General features: G+C 52.4%; 1 long non-coding RNA gene across 1 annotated transcript; it reads right to left on the bottom strand.

The window, feature by feature from the left end:
• Positions 1 to 1887: 1887 nt before the first annotated feature.
• On the bottom strand, positions 1888 to 6889 carry LOC148056770 (uncharacterized). The gene is made up of 3 exons (XR_015702602.1): positions 6707 to 6889; positions 4334 to 4522; positions 1888 to 3414 (listed from the first exon to the last, which is right to left on the bottom strand). It is a non-coding gene; the product is annotated as an uncharacterized LOC148056770 (long non-coding RNA).
• Between the last annotated feature and the right edge of the window lie 14568 nt (positions 6890 to 21457).

Below are 21457 nucleotides of genomic sequence, written 5' to 3'. Positions count from 1 at the left end.
CTTGCAGCGGAGGGTCCCACCAAAGCTGCTCAGGAAAGCTCTGGTTGACGCACTCCTTGCTCCAGATTTGGGCTCATCAGACCTGAGTGAGTAATGTGCATCTTCAGACCCTGCTCTGGCCCCTCTTCAGACTCGGTCTTCCCCACTTGTCTCCCTTTCTGGGACTGTATTTATCTTTCAGCCTTTGAGGAGGAGCAGGGAGCGGTGGCTCTTGGTTTGCCAAGCACACAGCAGCAGCACAAAGCAAGCAGAAGCCCTTTCAAAGCCGGCTGGAGGAGAAAGAGCTCTTTCTCTGAGCACTCAGGGTATTCCTCTCCATTCCCCGAACAGATAGGCTGTGGCCAGAAGTTAATATTCCTCTGGCGTGGTGCCCTGCCCGGGGAGGGTGGCAGGCTCTTGCATTTAATAACTTATTTATCTTTCCTTATTGCAGGAATGATGACAGTTTTCATTATTAAGCTGCTAGGTAATAGTCTAGCCTTTGGTGGGAGCTGAATCATCATCCCCTCTTCGCTGACAATTTGATTCAATTACCCGGGAGAGGTGTGACAGGGAGGAAGACAAGCAGTGCCCCATCGCTGCCGCAGCAGCTGCCCTCCACCGGGGCAGCAAGCTGGGGCAGCCGCGGTGCTTGGTGCCAGGGGTGCAAGGATGGTGGGGTGGGCGGAGATGGCTGTGCACGTGCCACACAAGGCTTGGGCTCTCCATCGATGGCTGGGGTGGTAGCCGTCCCCCAGTGATGCTCTCTGCTGTCTGCCCATGCTCCCCTTTGTTCATGCAGCAGGACAGACTCCAACCCCAAGGAGCCCACATGCCCCTTGCTGTGGGGCTTGCAGGAGCAGAGGACTGTGTGTGGCATCCAGCACAGGGTGACGGGGAGTGCAGGCAGCTGCCGGCCAGAGACCCATGGCCCCGACCCAGCCCCAGTGCAGATGCAGTGGTGGTAGGGACACGGGAGAGGGCTCTCCAGCTTCTGCCTTGCCTTGAAAACGGCTTTCTCCTCCCCAGCTCCAAGGGATTTGGAAACCACCAGCCCAGAGTAGTATTTTGTGTGTGCACTATGGTGCTGGAGGGAAGCCATGGAGCGCCTGGCAAAGCCCTTCCCTCCCTGCTCTGCCCAGACACTCCCCGTCTCAGCAGCTGGGCAGCCGGAGCTCCGAGGAGGCAACACCGGACAGTGTATGGACATTGCTAGCAAAACAAGGACAAAGCAGAGAGAAATTGGCTGGGCCCTAGTAGTGTTTCTGTGCCTGTGCCACAGTGTGGGGAAGCAGCTCTGTGACTGCTGCTAGATCGTGCTCGTGGATGCAATGAGGCGGCAGTAATGATATATGCAATCAATTAAACATGACCAATTTTTAATTAGATGTATAAACACGCCTAAAGTTAAATGAGGTTTCTTTATAGAGAAAGAATGCAGCGTGGTACCATATTAAATGAGAAACTCATGGCGTTCCCAAATGGGAGCTTCCCAGATTCGCACATGGAGCCGCCTTTGGAAACCGGCCCCTTGCCTTCCGCCCTGCCTCCTTGCAGAAGCCGATTCCAGCAGTCAGGGGTGTCTGGGCATGGGGACTGGGGCTCGCAGCCATGCAGCCACTGGCAGGGCTGAAAGTGGGGAGAGGGGCCGGATCCCACTTCCCCAGGAACCTCAAAACAGCTGGGATGAGTCCCGGCATTTGCCCAGCTCCCCACTCAGCCCAGCTCCAGCTTCAAACCTTGCTTCGTAGCACCTTTCCGTCCTCCTCCGTGCCAGCCTCACAGCCAGGACCCCCGCAGATGGGCACGCTCTCAGCTGGGGTGCTTTCCCTCCCCTCTCAGACACACACCTTATTATAATGCTGCCGTAACAGAGGAAAAGAAATAGAAGAAAAAAAGTGAACCAGTTTCTAATTATGCCTTGTTTGCTTTCATTTAGAGCTAATTCAGCCCACACAAAAGTTATTCTCCATATTAAAAGAAATATATATTAAAAAAAAAAACACAGATGCATGGCTTCATTAAAAAAATTAAAATGTAGAAACTAAGTAGTGTCTATTTCCACCTTTCCCCCCTCTGATTAAAAACTATTTGCATTTCAAAACAAACCATCATTAATTTGGACCAAATGTTACTCGGGCTCTTCTTTCTAGTCAGGATAATTAAGCATGTGGCACAGCGGTGAATGACTCTGTCTCTGTACGAAGACTCAGATTAGCTTCTTCCTTTGGGCTGAGGTGGTGGCTCAGAGGGAAGCAGAACCCGGGTTTTGCAGCAGCTCATTGCACTGATGTCTCATGGACCAGACATCTGTGGCCCAGGCACCGAAAGTGGGGTGCTGCACACCCCCTTGCGCCTGCCAGGACCAGGGCTCGCTGCTGCTATGGGGAACCCAGAGAAAATTCTTCCTGAAGGTGAAGCCAATGCTGAGTGTGCACGTCAAAAATTAAGGGCAAGAGATCCCCCAAGGAAGCGTTTAGACCCAAACCTGTAATGATTCCTGCACAGACTTGGAGCTCTGGCTGACAGCAGTGGTATTTTGTGCAGGTACAGGGATCTGCCAGCACAAGCTGTAGGCCATGGTAGTTTGAGAAGAATAAAAAAGCCCCAGGAAATCCAGAGCTTATTTGCAGGAAACCCAAACACTTGAAAGAATGGAAAATCACCCCCGAAGGTGAGCGATCTGCCTTCCACCCGCCCCTGCCTGTGCACCACTCCCTCCTCCTCTGCGTTCTGCTAAAGCCTTGGAGGATGGGACCCGGGGAGCACCAGTTGCCTTCATACCTGCCCCTAGAGCAGAGCACAGCCCCTGGCCCCAGCTCGGCTTTTGCTCTTCCCCTGCATTGCTCTGGTTTGCAGTGTACCCAGCCAGAGGCTGTGCTGGACCCAGCAGCGCCTGTGGAGGCAGCTGGCTCCGAGCATCCTGCAGCCCCCCAGTCCTGGACCAGGGTGATGGGTGGACACATCTGAGAAGAAACGGTCCAGGGTCCAGTAGCTGCTCATCATGGGTGGATGTGGGCATTTTGTCCCCTGTGATGTTGCTGCCATGTCAAACAGTAAATTCCCATGCTGCAGCGGAGGACAGCTATGAGACAAGGTCTGTGGCTGATCTCGCTTGTCGGAAGAGTCAGCACAGCTGGAAAAGGAGAAACTTACAGGCCCACAAGTCCTTCTACCATTAGGTGTCTGTTCCTTTTCTGTTACCAGGTGCCCCGTCCTGGAGGTGCTGGGGATGGTGTTGCACTCTCCGACAAGCAGGTAAAGCAATTAGCAAAACACAATCCATGTTCCTGAGGTTTTCACTCCTTCTCTAGCAGGGCTGAGTCCAAGTGATGCAGGTGGGTTGGAAGAAACCATGTTTATGGCCCTTGGTTTCTCCTAAATTCAAACTGAATTTGAATGAAAGTTTCTGGATTAATTACAGGGGAAAAAAACCTGAAAATTAAATACAGAAAGGTCAGAGACTTGCATGAGGAGTTCTGAACAGAGCTACAAGGCTGGTCACGACTGAGTGCTCAGCCTCAGCACCGTCCGGGTATTTTACATTTTCTTCCCAGGGTGACTTATTCTGGAAGGTCTCAAAGGGGAAGGACAGATTAACTAATAAAATAAAGCTGGGCAGCCCAAGGAATCGTATCATGCAAGAGCTTCTCTGTGAGAGGACCCTCAGCCTCTGGGCTTCAAAACCATAAGGGCTTCCTACAGAAGCTGTGAAATGCAGCCTACAGCCGTGAGAGCACAGGAGCTGGTCTAAAACAGACGATGAAGCCCTGCTCAAGGGCTGCCTGAGCTGATGAGTGCCGAGGACAGGGATGCTGGGGCTGGCCCCATGCCTTGCTGCAAGAAGGGCAGGGTGGGAGCTTGGCAGATGCTCTGCTGTGCACTGCTACCTCCTCTCACCTGTGTTTTGGCTCCTGAAACGTCTTGTGGGCAAGTCAACATAGTAATTACGAATTAAAATTATTTACCAAGACTTTTCCTTCTTTGCAGTTGCCTACTGTATGTGTTTGCTACTGGTTTTAAGCCCTGGCCAGGACCTGTGGGCACCCACCACCCCTGAGGCGCCTGGGACTGCCCTGCTCCCGTCCCCCACAGCAACTCCAGCATCTGTTTTCTGGGTGATATTGGCCAACATTCCTCTCAAATAACATTCCAGAGATATTTACAAGATATGTACAGAAAATAAATACACGAAAAGAGAATTTATTAAAAATAATAAAACCAAGGACCTGAGGAACGCCTCGCCTGCCCCGCTGACACTGCACAGCCGCTCACGGGTGCTGCCCACGGACCGCCGCCAGAGCGGGAGCAGCCCTGCAGTGGAGCAGGGAGATGCAGAGGCCATTAGTTTTACCATTCCTCATGCGTCAGCATGGCTTCATCATCGTTGCTCTGGAACGGGCATGGAGCTCGGAGAAGTCCTCCTCCCCGGGGTCGTACCACTGCAGCTCGCTCCCTTGTTGCGGCTTATGCCTGTCCGGATCACCTGTCCCCAGCACCCACTGCTGCTTCTCACAGCGGAGCGTGAAACAGCTCAGAAGCGCTGCGCCAAAGAGGAGAAAAAAAGCAGACTATTAATTAACAGCAAATGTACAGTTAATGGGGCTTTTTTCCCTTCCTAAACAATTCATCAAAATGATTTCATTGAAATTTAGCTGATGGGGCGCTAAATGCAGCTGGTCTGTCCTGCTCTGTTTTTTTTCTGTCCTGGCTAGAACAGAAAGCTGATATTGCAGCCTCGGATTTGGGATTAACTGCACACTTCGGGGATGGAGACAGTGGGAGTGAATAAGTTAGTGCTTCTGCCCCTGCCAGAATTTAGAAGATATAGGGACTGTAAGTAAAGGGGTTACAATACACAAAACTGACATAATACTCACCCCTTTCTTTATACACGCTCCTTTACTGCCTGCAAGTTCATTTAAATACAGAGCAGAAATTCCTATTGGGCCAGTTTAGGGACTGTAATAAAGCCAAGCTAGGGAGGAAGGCCAAGCTGGTTATTGGTGATGCCGTTACTGGATATGTCACGCTGTTACCGAGTACGCTTGACAGACCCCTGAAATGGCCTTGCTTCACATGAAAAACTTCAGAAAAAAATAAGGCTGTTAAATTTTTTAGTGTTTTTTTTAAGATTGCTCTTATATAGAAAGAGGGAAAACAGCTGTTTACTGCTTTAAAGGCTTGCTTTTTTCCTTAGAAGTCACATTGCTTTTGGAATTTAAAGGTACAGAGAAAGACTAACTGTAACCTAGAAAACTGCCCAATATTTCAAAGCACTCAGCTGCCTCCGTCTGAACTAACTCTGAGTCCCCGGCTGAACAGCGCCTTGGAGCATGGGCTCAGCTTTAAGCATATGCTTAATGTCCCCATCAAAGCTGCACACTGAAGTGCTTTGCTGAGTTGGAGCCAGGAGATGCTCCTGTACCTCTGCCTCCGGTATGCCACAAACACCCTGAGCTCGGGGATAGCTACACTTTTTGGAGACGAGACCTGAGTTCATCCCGAAGCCCAGCCCTCTCCATCATTTGGAACTCCAGTGCTTGTGGGAGGTGCCCTCTCATCCATCCAACCTGCCTGTTTCCAACGACTTAGAAAGCTGCTAATCAGCAGAAGCATTAATCTCTCAGACCAGACTATTATTTTCTGCTTTGTCTTGCGTCCCCAGAGGAGGTTGGTGCCATGGGCATGCTGAGTCCCACGGCAGGCGCCATGCTCTGACCAGCACAACAACCAGGAACAGAACATTTTCAGTTGGAAGGGACTTAAAACGACCATCTAGTCCAGCTGCCCGACCACTTCAGGGCTGACCAAAAGTTAAAGCTTGTTATTAAAGGCATTGTCCAAATGCCTCTTAAACACCAAGAGGCTTGGGGCATCGACCACCTCCCCAGGAAGCCTGTTCCAGAGAGGTGGGGTGTGAGCTGCGGTCCAGGGAGATGGCAATGGACAAACAGGATCCAGCTGCCAGAGGAGCAAATCCTGGAGCCTCACAACTTTCCCATCCAGCCATGAAACAATCTGCTGATTTTATTGAAACCAGATCACCGGCTTCATCCCGCAGTCGCTGCTTCAGCCAGTTCGTCACGTGCAGTGGCCCTTGGGAGCTGCCCAGCGCTGCGAGGGGAGCAGGGGAAGATGACAGAAGAGATGCAGGCTGGCTGAGTTCCCCATCACAGCCTTGCCCACGCTCACAACATGTACACATATGTTTCCAAAAAAGGTGGATCAAGGCATTGCTAAGATCTGGAGGGGCTGGCTTAGAGCCTGCACAGCTCCCACGAAGTCCTGCCCATCACACTTTTACCCTTTGGCTTGTCCTTTTCCCTGTAATATTCCAGCTGGTCCTTTTGTCTTATGGCTCTCCAGATGCCTTATTCGCAGAGAACAGGGCTGGCATCTCCTTTCCCCGGTGGCATGGTGTGCAGGAAATGCCAGCACGCCCAGAGCTCAGCCCCAGCCTGATGCCCACACACTGGCAGGTACTAGTCCAGCTCCCCCAGCCCAGTGGGGAGGAAAGGCTTCAGCCTGAAAGTCCTGATCTGCCCCAGCCGCCTGCAGCTGCAGTTCCTGTAATCAGGAATGGCCGAGGGTCACAGCAAATCAGCCAAAATTGTCACTATCACACCACAGCCACAGCCCACATCCTCTGTGAAAGCCCAAGTTTATCCCAAAGGTTACAACTGAAACAGGTCTGCAATGAGTTCATGAACAAAAGTAACCAAACCTGCTGTATTAAGCCTGGAAATGCTTGTCTCCATTGTGGTGGCACTTGGGGACACAGTTGACACTGGAGCATCCCTGGGCTGAGAGAGCACAAAGAGGCAGAAACAGATTTCCACCAGTGATGCTGCAAAGCCCGGAGATTTTGGACCCTTTGAAATCAGTGGAGTGACTAAGTGCTAGCGAGCTAACGAGGGACGTTAGTGGTTCATCATGGAGGCTTAATGACTTTCACCAGATCGCATATGTTGCAGCACACTTGGAAAGTCTTAACAGAAAAGACATGATTTGTCCTCAGGTTTCACAAATCTAGGCTCGGGACTGAGCCTTGAGGAGCTCGGTGAGGGGCTTGGGAGTCCAGACCATGCAGGGCTTTGCTGGGGTCCCCGAGGTGGCTCCTCTGCCCCCAGGGATGGAGGGAGGTGGGCAGCTGGATGCAACTCTCCAGCAATGACAGATTCCCCTCTAATGCCCTGCACAGGGCACAGAGCAGGCTTTGGTGGAGAGCGAGTTCTCCCTTACTTCAAAGATCATCCCTCAGTACTCGTTTTGCAGAGATTTGACTGTCCTTAGCAGAGGCGAGCAACGGACAATAGAAACAATAAAAGATGGAATGTGAAACCAGCTGGCTTGGAGTCACTGTCCTAAAGAGGAGAAAAGCAAAACCTCAACCATCTGAGATGGCAGAGCATATATGCTTTTATTTCAAAATATTACTTAAAGGATGGTGCCTTTGTTTCATAATATTACTTAAGGGGTGTTAAATTACACAAAGGCAATATGTGATTTCGTATCAACCCTCTGAAGTCCAGAGCTGCACCAAGATGAGCATGGCCTGTCCATTATAATCTCAATGATTCCTTTAATTGGCTCAATTTACAATCCTTCACTGATGGTCTTTTCCACTATGGTGTAAAAAACACTAAGCTGCTTTAGGGGACTGCTGAGCTGCCCTTCCTTGCTCTGAGGCTGATCCGAAGAAATATGAACAGCAGCAAATGCGGCTTTGACTGATTTATAAAATTTAAATAAAGCAATGTGAGAAATAAAGCACATCCCTGCCTGGTTGTCCTTGCTCCAGAGAGGCCAAGCTTGGATGTAGCAGGAGGAGTAGGAAACGGGGATCGGGGGGATTGCAGTGGGACTCTCCAAGCCACTACTGAGGAATGTCCGTGTTGCTGGTCCTGGCACAGGGAGAGGTGGGGTGTCCCACGCCGTTCCCGGGGGGACCCACCTTGTGCACCCCACCTGCCCGGGCGGGCGTGCAAAGGTCTGATAGAAATGCTGGGGCTTAATTTGCCGTGTGTGTGTGCAATTCCGGGCGATGGAGAGCATCAGCCCATTAGGGTTGCTAAGAAACCCAAGCTAGCACCCAACTTACCCAAACAAAACAAGCCTGCGACTGATACTTGAAAATCAACAGCGCCTTCAGACATCGCTCTCCTTCCTCTGCCTCCTGATTGCACATTGAAACATTCGGGAGAGGCTGTGGGGATGTGGGGGGAACCCACGGGGCTGGGGGCTGCCGGGGCCGGGACCCCAGCCCGCTCCCTGCCCGCCCTTGCTGCAGGCAGGTTTCACCAGGAAGGCATCTCTGCTTCGCTAAATGAAGAAAACTCAGTATGCACAGACATTGCTCCTTTGGGTCTGTTTATTTATCCTCTCTGGCAGCTTCGGGGCAGGACGAGGGACACCTCTCCTGCGGGACACACAGATCATCTCCGTCCGTGCAAAGAATTCGCCCAGGCATATTGTAATAACACTCCTCACAGGATAAGGACTTAATCCTGGCTGCTTCTTGCCATCCAGGAAAATATCCCGAATATTTTAGCAAGGCAGCGTGTTATCCACCCCCCTCCTCCCCTCTTGGCTCAGAGAAACCGTTCCCAAATTATCACGGGGATATAAGTGAAGTAATAACCCGGGATGACAGGCTAAACTCAAGGACCATTTGGCTGCAGATAGTTAAATATCTATTTTTGGCACTTTTTTCCCCAAAGTCTGATTTTTTTGAAACAGAGAAAATTAACAAAACCCGGAGCTAGCTGATTTCAACAAAGTGTTTTGATGAATAATATGCCATAATGGGCCAAAACAAGATAGGGAGTTTATCTCATCCCACTGCACATCACATTTCATGCTCGCATCCGCTTGTTTCCAGCCTTCCTGCCTGGGCTGTGATTGGAGAGCCTGTTTTCTTTCATAATCTGCTTCAACTGCTCCAAAATGGAACATTTCGAGGGTTCTAGAGAAAAAGGTTGTTTTTTTTTTCCATCAGTGCCATTCTGTCAAGAGACTTCTGCAGGAAGCTGAGGACAATCAACTTGTGAACTTGGGAAATTTTCTGAAAATGCAAATACCGTCCCTCTGGCATCCCACTTTTAAATCCCAATGCAGCGCAGGTCAGAGAGGTGAAGAGACAAACATGACCCCATGTATCCACATCTTCCCAAACACCTGAGCTGGTTTGGGAACAGACTGATCATTTTGTTACATATTTATTAAGATCATCTCTCCTTAGTGTGTTGGGTAGAAAAACAAATGCAAATTGAATGACTGATTGATCATTAAAACCATGTGCCTATTTACCTTTCATTTTGTATTTTTATGTGTGAAAAAACTCCAGAAGCCCTTAAAACCATCTTCTCTCTGATGTCTAGAAAAAAGAATTAAAAAAAAAAAGTGAGGGAAACTTGCAGATCTGTTTGCGCGACCGGTCCCTGCTCCCCAGTCCTGATCCCGAGCTGGGATGCTGGGACCTCCTGAGGATGCCCTGGGGCAGGGGCGGTGGCCTGGGACGCCTGGATCAGCTGCAGACCTCTGCTCCCTCAGGCAGTGGTACCATGTGTTTCCATTTATAAATTAATTAAATTTCATATTAGATCCACTTGAGGATTTTGTGCGCTTGCTGCCTCTCCGGGGAAGATGTCCCAAGGCACCGGCTGGTTAGAAACATCCAGCTTCTTACCCTCAGCAATACAGGACTGTGTATAGCAAAGAAAAACCAGTTTAGACCTGGAGTCAACACTGGCCTTTGGCTAATGCATCTTTTTGGTGATCGGATTAAGAGAAGGAGCTACCTGAAAGCGAGCTGGAGCATTAGATAGGAAGCACAGCCCCTCTCCAAACCTGTGTTTTTCGCGTCTTGCTGAGCGCAGTGCTGTCCTCAGGGTAGCCTGGGTTAGACAGTGCCTCGCTACAGCAGACTGCCAGACAAGCTGCTGCAGACCCTGACCTTTTTGATTTGGTGCAATAACATCCTCATCCAGTGGGCTAACTGGCTTCTCCAGGGTAACAGCACGAGCCACCCGCGGGGAGCAGACAGCTTGCTGGCCGCTGCTCCAGCTCCAGGCAGAGCTGCCCTTGCAGGCAGGGTCGTGCAGGGATGAGCGAGTGTTAGCAAGCACAAGGCTGACAGTCCTGGCCGGGCCAGCCCGCAGCAGCAGCAGGGCAGGGCAGCGAGGAGCTCTGTCCCATCCACACGGCAGCATGCAAGGGTGCTTCTGCCCTTCTGGGGCATTCCCGGCACCCCGGGCTGCGGCAGCGAGCAGAGCCAGTTTGCTGGCATGAATTATTTATTGGCCGTGCAACGCGTTTTGTTGCCGACAGGACTGTGGGGCTGGGTTACAAGCGTGGTCTGGAGTGGCCCCTTGTGTACAGTGGTAATGGAGGATGCTGCGGCGCTTGTCAGGCTGACAGACTGCTGACAGCTTGGGGAAAAGCTCCTCTGCTCCAGCCTCCCAGGGAAAATGCAGTCGACTACCAGGTCCTGGCTGGACAGCAGGACTCAGTGCAGCCTGGCCTTGGAGCACGCTCCAGCATGTAGCACTTGTGTTGCCATGTTGTTTGGGCAGTGCCAACATTAATTATAAAATAGCGGTGGTCAGGAGGGTGATGCTGGGGAAGGCTGCTTTGCTCTGCACCTCAGCTCAGCCGGAATATGTGAATGACGTAGAAGGTGTGGAGGACCTGCTACCCTTCCAAGAGAGTCTAACAGAGATTTTCTCTGGGGAGAAAACATGCTACCAGACTGGCTTTTGCTTGCACATCTCTTCCTGGGAGCTAGGGGGTGATAAGGGAGGTGGAAATGAGAACGTGAAATGGGATGCTTTGATACGAGAAACCTGTAAGGCACACAGTGCGGGTGCTGGATGCTCAGCACCTAGCCGTGCCTTTCCAAAAAGAGTGGAGGGAAAAAATAAATAAAATAAAATCCCAAGTCAATAAAGCAGCCAGACACATTTGCTCCAGGAGCATTTGTTCAAAAGCCATAACTAATGTACTTCCCTTGACTTTAGTGATCAATGCTACTTACCCACATGCACTCCAATTAATAAAACCTTTGTTCACTTGGCCCTGGTCCACGCTGGCTTTTTAGCATTGTACATCCTCTGGAGCAGCCCAGACTGCTCCGCAGCAACCCGTGCCAGAGCAGCCTGCACGCTCTGCAGGTCCACACTGAGATCAGAGTGGTGGTGGGGCTGCGGTTCCTCGTGTGACAGCGTGGGAAGGGCCGGTGGAGGCTGGTTTGTGTCCCTGGGCTGGCTGGTGAGAGCCCCGTAACCAGAGCAGGGCCAGTCCTGCAGCAAGCTCCCCGCGTCCGAACTGGCATGGGCTTTCACTGCCTCTGCGCACTGTCCCACATGCGCTTCTTGGAACAGACGTTTTGCTCAAAATGTTTTTATTGGTGGAAATGCCTGTACTTGTGCACCCACAGGCACATTCCCGTGTGGGAAAGTGCTATGTGTAAATGACTCTCAAAGAGAGAAATATCTCCCAGTCACTTTGCATACGCAGGCAATTACTGTGTGAGAGAGCAAATGGGATGTACCATGTTGTAGACAGCGAATACGTCTGATTCCCCCTCTCCTTCGGGAAGAGAAGCAGATGCTTTTAAGTCTGGGGATCTGAGTGTCTCGTGCCATTTCTACTTGTTTTTCTTTGTGCAGCCTCTAGACCTCAGAGGCTTATTTCATCTCGGTGCCAGGATCGCTCCCCTGCTGACGAAGAAGGACAGTGTGAGCTATTTGGGGCTCCACAAACCACTTCTCCTCCATGTCAGCAGCTTCCCTGCATCCTCCTCATGGCAGCATCCATGTCCCTGGCCACACCGCCCCAACACCCAGCACTCGAAGGCCACCCACGGCAAAGCTTGCCAGCTCCAGGACTTCTGAACGGCTGCAGATCGAGTCACACGCTGGCAAAAACTGCCATGGGGTCATGAGCAATTTGCCGACAGGAGGTGCCCAGGTGGTAATTCACAGCTCGAGTGGTGGCCGAGGGGTGAGGAGCTCTTAATGTCCTTTGCAGGGTCTGGAGCAGTGCTGTTGCCCATTTCTCTCATCTATGGACAAAGAATCAGAAGCAGCAGCACTGCCTAGGGAATAAGTGAGATTTATTTCGAGCTAACATGAATGCTATTTTGCAGCACTGGGATGTTTAACCTTGGCCAGGGGGAATGATCTTGCTATTGTATAGAAGATAATTAATTGTTGCAAAACCCCCAAGAGATCAGACAAACGGAGGGCAGCTCCGAGGCAAATTCCCAGATTTACACAGTGCCTTGAGCCACTTCCACCGCCCCCAGCTGAGGGAGCCGCGTCCAGCAAGCACAGTGCTGGGTGCTGAGTGGGCAATTTAAAGCAAATTGCAGAGTCCAAAGGCCAGCTTCAAACCACTACATCAATTGTGCGATACACCCTGAAGTGGAGTTTAACGTCTCATCTTTCCCCGTCCTCTGCCGAGCTCTCTCCCGTCCCCAATAGCTGCATCAGGGCCCAATATCTCATGCCCTGCAGCTTTCCCCGGGGCAGAGACCTGCACCCTCTCCCCTGGGGCACCCGAGGGGATGGCGGTGGGTCCCCAGGCGAGCAGCTCTGCTGGGTGACGCTGTGGTCAGCCCCGGTCTGCAGCTGCAGGGCAGGAGCGGGCAGCAGGATGCAGCACCCGCTGTGCCGGCTTGCTCCCCTTGCCTGCCTCATTTACCACATTTCTGGCTGTTGTGGGATAAATCAGCTTTTTGTGTAAATCTCTCTGTAGCAAGAAGTCAGTGAGTTTCCCTAAGTGACTTTTTCGTGTATTTTTAATAAAGGTCACTCTGTGTTTACCGGCAAAGGCAATCAATATTGGTTCATTATTTATAAAGGATCCCACTGGTCTGTAACGACCTGCAGTCAGAGCACACAGCAAGTTTCATTCGCAGCCTCTTCCTTCTGTTGGAGGGTCCAGCTGTCTTCTGCCTCTGCCCAGCCTGAGGGTCGCTTGATTTTAAGCCCTTTACTCCTTCCTCGTGCCCCGAGATGGGGCTGACAGGAGCCCACGGCTCTGCCGAGGGGCCAAGCTGCCCGCAGCACGGCTGCTCCCGCCAGGCACTGCCACTCGCCCCTTCCCTGCTGCTGCCCAAGGGAGCCCACCCGTTCCCATCCATCCCCTCGCCCACAGCCTGGTCCCGGCAGCCCAGGGACAGGCTCTGCCAGAGCTGCAGGCACCACTGGGCTGGCCCCAGCTACCAGCAAGGAGCCTTTGCTGTGCTGCCATTAGTGGTTCTGCCACAAAGACTTCAGCCGTCCCCCCTTCCCCATGCCCATTCCTGCTCCCTCCTGCCTTTGAACCTCTCATGCTGGCTTTAGCCAGCCACCTGATGCTTGCTTTAATTTATCTGAAGCTGTGCCTACCTGCAGAGCATCCTCTCAGCAAATTGCTGGTGGCTGTTAGCCCTCAGCCTGGCTTGCTCTTCCTGAGAGCTGAGCTGCCCCTGCAAGTGATCCCATCAGGACAGGGCTGGGGCAGTTGCTCAGGATTAGGCTGGGGTAGCTGTTCGGGGAGCAGAGGTCCCCCTCCCCAGGCAGACAAGCAGCATAGACTGTGCTGATCGGGCACTGTATGGGTGCCAGTGATGAGGCTGGGTTTTCCTGTGGCCGAGGGTGCCCGCGGGGGACAGTGCCGAGCCCCTGGCAGTGACTGCCCCTTGCTGCAGCCACAGCCCCATCACCCTGACGTTCCCCTCCTCTGCTTTCTGCTCAGAGCAAAGCCGCAGCCATGGCTGCGTGAAAACCTGTCCTTACTGTGATGAGGGGAGAGACAGGGGAAAAGAGAGAAAGAGACTAATGCCTTAATAAATTTGATTTCAGAGCAAACGAGATGGCTGCTGTTCCACAGTGCAGCTATGTTAACCTGGTTTTACGTTACTGGCTGAGATGGGAAGCATGGCTATTTTTAGGCTCTTAATACCAGTGGAAGAAAAGAAAGAAGAAGAAAGTATAAACCCTGCAGTAAATAACTGGGCCCGGGTGGGACTGGGGTGAGCTGTGAGGGCACTTCTGGACCTGCTCTCCCTGGTGAACCCCCATCCGAGTCCCAGCCATGGGGGTCCAGGTGCCCCAGCTCTCAGGCTGGTGCCTCTTGCAGAGGAGGGCTTGGGACATGTCTGGGGGCTGGATGGGGATGCTGGAGTGCTAGGAGGTCTCCAGCCCCTGAGAGTGCACATGAGGGTCACGCAGGGGCTCAGGGGCGGCCCGGCTGCAGTGTCACCATTCCTGCTGGACACAGGGGATGCGTGGGTACCGCATCCTGCCGGTCCTCTGCTGCCCTCCTCTCTGCCGGTCCTGCCTCACGTCCCGCAGGTGGGCTGTCCTGCTCCTCCGTCCCTCCTGGTCCTCACCTCTATGGCAAATGAGCTGCTGTGGCAGAGGGGAGCCCTGGAGAGGCACAACGCAGGAAGGACGAGGGATGTCCAGAGAGGCAAAACCTCACAGTGAGCTCCTGATGCAGCAACGTTCGCTGAAGAAACCTCCCTGCCTTTGCCGTAGTGTTAATGAGCCGGAGATAATTAGAGCAGATTCACATCTGGCCGCAGTGTGTGGTTACCTCCTGCTCGAACGGCCCCTGCGATGGTGGGTCCCAGCCCAGGTGCTCCCCTCCGGAGCCGGCAAAGAGTTTGAAGGGGAGATTTTTTCACTTATACTAAGACCCTTAATACCGGGGATAGCTAGTCCCTCCTTTTGGCAGGGCAGGCTCTTCCCTGGCACTGCCGAACCACGGGGACCTGTGAGCAGCTCTTTCTCGACCAGAGCTGTTCCTGGTTTTGGGGCACATGGAGAGCCAGCCCTTCCTGCTACGCCTGCTGCTGCTGCAGCTTGGCGGCAATTAATGCCTTTCAGCCCGGATCTTCTCGCAGCTAATTAGGGGGGCAGTGGCTAAGAAGGTGTTTGTGTTGTGATTTGTGCCATGTGTTTTTTGGGCACAACTGGAACGTTGCTCCTGCAGCAAGCAAGAAGTTCCTTCTGAATTTTATTATTAGTGTTACAATTTGAAGAATAAAATAAAATAGAGGGGAGAGCGAAACGCGTGACCATATCAAGTGGAAAAAAATGAATCGCTTCGCTTAAAAACATGGGGAAAGAGTGTTTCATCACCCTCCCTTTCCCATGAAGAATAAGGAAAAGCCGAGGCAAATCCCACAGACACATCAAGGTTGCTGAAGTTACTTTTTCCTTGGGATAAACTTGTGCAAGAATAGGAGGTGAGCTGCAGCAGAGCAGAGCAGGGCGCAGGGGCTGCGCTTGCTGGCGCTGCAGGTTGGGGGCCGCCGGGTGCCTGTGGCCAATTTACTTAGAGTTCATTGACCTGAAATTGGGCAGCAAAAAGGAAGAGAAATTTAAAATAAATGTTCCAGCAAGCTTCATTTGTACCGTGGGAGCTGCACAAGGTTGCGGAGGGTAGGGATAAACCATCCTGATGATGTCAAAGCTCTAAACAAGAGCCTGTCCTGCTGATGGGGTTTGAGATCATGGAGCGAGCAGGGAGCTGGCTGGAGTTACTGTCTGTGGGAAGGAGCTCGGCTGATGACCCTGAACATCAATTTGAAATAATCAGCTCACTTCCCCTTCAGAAAACAAAGTCCTAGGAGGTTTGCAATGGGGAGATGGATTAATAGCCCAGAACTACATGTCGGGCCAAGCATGTGGCTGTGTCTGAAGAAAAGGCCCAGGTCACAAGAAGTGATTGAGGCTGAGTTTCCCAAGGAGCCCTCAGCTCTGCTGGAGATCCTCAGGGATGGATTTTAGGTCCCTGTGGGAGCTGCAGCCAGCTGGGGCTGCAGCATGGCCGGACCACCCGGCATCCCCTGCCAGGAGAGGGAATGCTCTCGGCCCCTTGGGACCCCACAGGCCATTTCCATCACTCGGGGTTTTTTTCCAGTTGGGTTTTGGCAGAATGAACACCCATACAAGCCTGTGAAATGCTTCTGGTGCATGGCATTGGGCTCCCAGGGACCGCCCACTAGCAGAGGGCTAGGAGGCAAAAGCCGCAGGATAAGTCAGGCAGACGTTACAGAAGTAGAAAATTTCTAATAAAAAATTCAGCCCAAGCTGCCTTTGAACCTGCTGTTAATTCCTCCTTGGCCAAGTCTGTGATTGCATTTCCCAAATACCAATGTAAGAATGTATTTGCACAGCATAAACCTGATCTGTATCAACATTTTCCCCTTTGCACTTTGGTCCCATTTCCCCAGGACTTAAGGTTTGAAAAGTTCACACTTGTGAAGGATTTGTCACCATGCTACACAAAATCTCCCTCTCTTTGTCTGCCAGTCCTTGCCTTTAGCCAGGGGAGCCTCCAGCCTTCCCTCTCCTCGGTGAGACCCTCTCCTTCCCTGGCCTCTTCCTTCGAGCAAGAGATTTTTACAAAGGCACGAACAACATTTTTATGGCTCTATTACATGCTGATTTTTTCCACTGCAAAACACTCCTCTCGGCCCAGGTCCATCGGATATTGCTTCCCCCTTCACTGTCAGGCTGTGAGACACGAGCCAATTCCAGTAATGCCTGCGACAAAGCTGCTGTAATCCTTCTTTCTGCCTCACTCCCGCTTGTCTATCCCAAGCCTTCTTTCATTAATTAGGAGTGAAAAATAGCAATCATTAAAAACTGTTCTTCGTTAAAACATGCTCTTTTTCTCTTGTCCATCTTGTCTGTTGGCACTGCTTTCAATTACTCTGTTCTACATGAAGACCCCCTTCAGGTCCTTCCTCCCATGTACCCCCTGACCGGGTCCTCTCCCTGCAGCAGAGCAGCTGGGGACACCGGTGAATTGCTTGGCTGCAAACACCGTCACCAAAATCAGGTGAAAGGAGGGGTGGGCAGCCTGGCATGATGGGGACATGCCCAGCAGACAGAGCCCTCTGGGAGAGCCGAGATCGGCTTTGCCGAGTGCCAGCGCCGGCCGTTATGGTCCCAGTTTAATACCAAAAGCATGTGGCTTTGGCACTGCAGCATGATCTATCTGTTCTTGGCTGGAGAGCAAAACCCTTCCTAGAAAGATGAGTTGGAGGGATGGCAATAGAAGGAACAAGGAAAGGATGTACGGCTGTCATCTGTGCCCTGGAAACTCTGCCCAAGCTGGGAAGAGTCAGCTTCACAACCTGGGCTCTCCCTCAGTGCTCGGAGACGTCCCAGAGCTGGCACTGCCGGGACCCTTCCCAGCTCCTGATGGCACCGGGCGCCTTCGGCCAGCTCTTCATTCCAGATGAATGAATGCAGCTCTTGCTAGCGACACTCACCCATGAGACTGTGTTATAAAACAATAATAAAAAATAAATAAAGAAATAATAATAATAATAATAATAATAATAATAATGATAATAGGAATAATACAATAGAGCTTCCCTAATTTACGCTAAATGACTGGGAGACCCGTTGTGAGTTAATGAAATCTGCAACTTAGCAACCAATGGAGCAAATACGGTTTTGCATAGCCAGGGTAATTCATCACCAGATGCACTTTGTTCGCCCGTTTTTACAATTGTAGTTTGTTTTTAATTATTGACACTATCTCATAATGTCCCAGTAAATATATGGAAGTGCGTTTTGTAGAAGCAATGAGGTCTCTGTAATCTGAAGCTGGAGAAATGCTCTAAAGCTCTTGTAGGGGGCTGGTCTCCCAGCAGGGGCTTAGGGAATGCGTGGGCCAACGGAGCCTGGGACACTGCCATCCATGAAACACCGTGGAAGTGGAGGCAGTGCCTGAGCCCCTCCGAGGCTGGTGCTCGTGCTGGGCACAGGGCACCCGAGCACAAGAGATCCCAGCGATGGGGCTGGGACGTGGGGAGCAGAAGCTGATAACTGCCCTAATTTACCTCTGCAATATTGAGCAGGTCTTTTGTGAACAAACCATTCTCCTACCAGGCACAAATTGCCTTGGTTCTCTCCCCAGCCTCCCCTCTCTGCAGTTTCCTCCTGCCCACAGAGCACCCAGGGTCCCTCCAACCTGCGGCCCATCCATCCCTCCCTCCCCACCCAGAGGTATTTTGCAAACACAAACGCATTAACAAGCTGGCAAGAGCCCCCATGAATATTTCATGTTTAACATGCCCTCGTTTCCTTCTGTTTAATGGATGCTCTCCCCATTATGTCTCCGCTTGTTTGAGCAGGATACCTTTTCAGTGGAACATAAAAGCCACTCCCTGGTGAGGTGGAGAGGAAACCACTTAGCTCCGTGATTCAATAACCCCAGACACAGACGGGTCCAGCCACCCGCCCTGGCATGCCCGGTAGATTGGGTTTCCTTTAACAGCTCCTCTTTCCCTCTCTCAGCCCTTTTTTTCTTTTTTTCACACTGAATTTTGCTGGCACATGTGTCCGGAAAGCCCTGCACCTCCCCCAACTGCTTTCAGGCGGTGGTTTGCTGTGGGACACCAGATGAGACCAGAAACCATCTTTTGGGGCATTTCTCAATGCTCCAGGTGATGTGGGGAGGAGGGAAGGTGCCAGGGTGGTGGTACCCAGCCTCCGCTTCCCTCCAGATGATGCCTGGGCGTGGGGGACGGGACGAGGGACCCTGGCACCGAGTGGGTCCCCAGAGCTGCGGGGCTGTCCCCTGCCCTGCCAGGACATGAGGGGAGAGCAACACCTGGGGCACAGGCAGCTTTCCCTTGCTGGCTGTTGCAGAGAGACCCATGCCTCCAGCCAGGAGGTGTAACAGCCCTGGGACCGGTTGGATCTCTTGCTTGGAGAGGTGATGGGGAAGACCTGGAGGGTGACTGCAGACAGGAACAGGAGTGATGGGGTCTGCAAGCTGGAAATGGTGGATTTAGTGGCTTTGGTGGTGGAGGAGAAAGGCCGGTCCCCTAATCAAAGATGAGGCCCCACAGTTTTCTGGGTGCATTGTTCCCTTGGCCTCTCTTCCCCAGGGAACATCTGCTTTGGCTCAGCTCTCACTGGGGAAGCTGTGGGGTGAAAGGTGCCACCATAAGCGAGAGTGGCTGCTGACCAGCTCGGACATAGCATCAGTGTGGCAGCGAACAGGCATTGTTGGTGTAATGCCAGGCTCTGCAAAATTGATGAGAGAAGATGTGTTAGCTGCAATAACGTCCAAGAAGTGAGGCAAAAAGTGCACTGATGTGACAAGAGTTTTAAAACTTTAAACATGGGTTGCCTGTGCGATGAGTGGGAGGCAGGCCAGCAGGTCTCAGCTCCTCCCAAATCTACTCCTGCATCCTCATCCCAGTGGTGAGCCATGGCGGTGTCTCCCCCAGAACTGGCCCCATGCCGATGCCCGTCTCACCTGGAGGCAGGGAGTGGGTGCAGCAGGCTCTGGGGGCTGCGGGGCTCCCTGTACCCAGCAGAGCCGCTGCATGGCATCCCACGGCATTGCCCTAGGGGCTGCACTGTGCTCCTGCTGCTCCGGAGCTCAGCGTTTGCTGTGCATTTCAGTGAGTCCCGTTGCATTGCCAGGCCTGCCCGCTGGCCTGCCCAGACGAGTGCAGGAGGTGGGCACCCTGCTGAGATGCCGTCGTCACAGGTGCTGCATCAGGAACCCCGAGCTGGGGTCCCACTTCAATCACACAAGCATGAATTGGTGATTTTAGTGTGCAGCTTCATCTTTTAGCAGCAAACCCAGATGCTCAAGGTCTGGCTTTCCAGCACGCATCCAGGCTCTTGCATAGGAAGCCACGTTCCCTGAGATGCCAAATACCTTTTGCTCCCTGGAGCTTCCCCAGGAAGCTCAGACATCACATTGGGATGTTTCAGGTAGGGCAGAGGGGCCTCAGTGAGAGCTGCCGCTGGAAAAGACTCAGTCTTAGGGAATCAAAAAGTGAAAAAGGAATTGATCCAGGTTTAATGAAATGTTACATTTCACTTGCAGGGAAATATTTTTTTTGTTCTGGAGCATTAGTTTTTAAAAAGTAGGATTGAAGGACGTTTTAAAAGCGAAGGATTTTAGAGAGAAAAAATCGACACATTTCATTGTTGAAATGTCAAAGGGATGTTCTTAATCTGGAAAAGAGAAAATTTAATTTAAAGATCTCAGTGTGACCAAAACAAATGCAGAAAGTGCAGGACAGGTGTAGTTGGCTGAGAAAAACTTTTACTCAAAGAGAATAACTTCCCTTCTCAGAGGCTTCGTTAGCAGCTCAGGTGCTGTGTGACCCCTGGATCCCAGCGTGTGTCTGACCCCGGCAGGCAGGAGAGCCCGGAGAGCCCCCGGGCTTGCCCCCACCATGATGCTCTGTCCCACACCCCAGCACGGGATGAGCCCTCCTGCATCCCGCCGCTGCCGGGGACCAGGACGGGCGGTGGGCAATCAGAGAGCGGGACGGCAATTGCAATTAGTTCTTCAGTTTTGATACAATTACAAATTACATGGAGTAGTAATGAAAACAAAGTCCCGGCCAACAGCATGTTCCTGCCAAGCCGCCATCGAGGGACTCTGGCTCGAATTAGATTTCCTCTGGTGATGGGGTGTTGATAGACCCCATTTGTGTGTGTACATGATGGGAGGGCTGCGGACAACCTGCGTGAGCCGGGATCGCTGTGGGATTGCACCGGGGTCTCCCCAGCTCAGCCACAACATCCCGGGCACGAGGATCCGGTAGCGCTGGCAAGTCCCAAGACGCACATTTGTGCCGGAGAGCTCAACTCAAACACCAGCAGCAGCTGCTGCCGGGGGAGAGCATCACGCTGCACAGGGACGTGATTCTCCCATTTCACCGGCAGACGAGCCCCACTCCAGCTCCCACACTCTCCTCGTCCTCTGGGCTTCATGGGCATCAGGTGTCCGAAAACATGGCGCCGTGGTGGGTACCTGAGGCACCTGGCTCCCCCGGCACTGGCTGCTGGCCAGAATGGGGGATGTCCTGGCTGTACTCACAGCAGCTCTGAAATGTTGCTGCTGCAAGTCAGGGCTTATCATCTGTGGGAAACCTCTGATAAACTGCACATGAAGGCTCCATAAATAATCAGGAGTGCAGGATCAAACCCCTCATACAGTGATCCACACATGGGACCTTTCCAGGCTGGCGAGAATTCAGGGTCCACTGCAAAGGGACAACCCTCTTGGTGTGGGTGCATTTTCCAGCGCGTGTCCCTGAACATGACCGATGTGGGGGGTCCCAGTGGAGGAGCTGGGCAGAGGCTGGGAGAGGACACCCACGTCCTGCAGACCTTTGGGGTGTTGCAGTGGGGGGTGGTGGTGACACCTGCCCCTGTCCCCAGGGCTTGCTGACCGACCTTACACGTGTTTCGCCACACCCAAAGTCTGATGCCAGTGGAGACATCCTGGTGTCACCCATTCCCAGCATGAAACAAGCCGCTTGTCTGCAAGAGGCGTGGGGGCGTGGAGGAAGCGGGGTCCTCAGACCCCGGGTCCAGATCCGGAGCAGCTCTCAGATGCGGGGTGGTGCAGCAGGGGAGGTCCCAGCCGGGCCCTGGTCTTTGCGTATTGGGGAGGGAAGTGGGTCCCCATCTCACTCCATAGC

The sequence above is a fragment of the Nipponia nippon genome, unplaced genomic scaffold, assembly GCF_047370975.1.
Source record: "Nipponia nippon isolate SJK-2023a ecotype South Korea unplaced genomic scaffold, ASM4737097v1 scaffold_12, whole genome shotgun sequence".
Lineage (NCBI taxonomy): Eukaryota > Metazoa > Chordata > Aves > Pelecaniformes > Threskiornithidae > Nipponia > Nipponia nippon.
The sequence above is the reverse complement of the archived record's forward strand: the minus strand, read 5'-3'. Positions and strand labels throughout refer to the sequence as shown.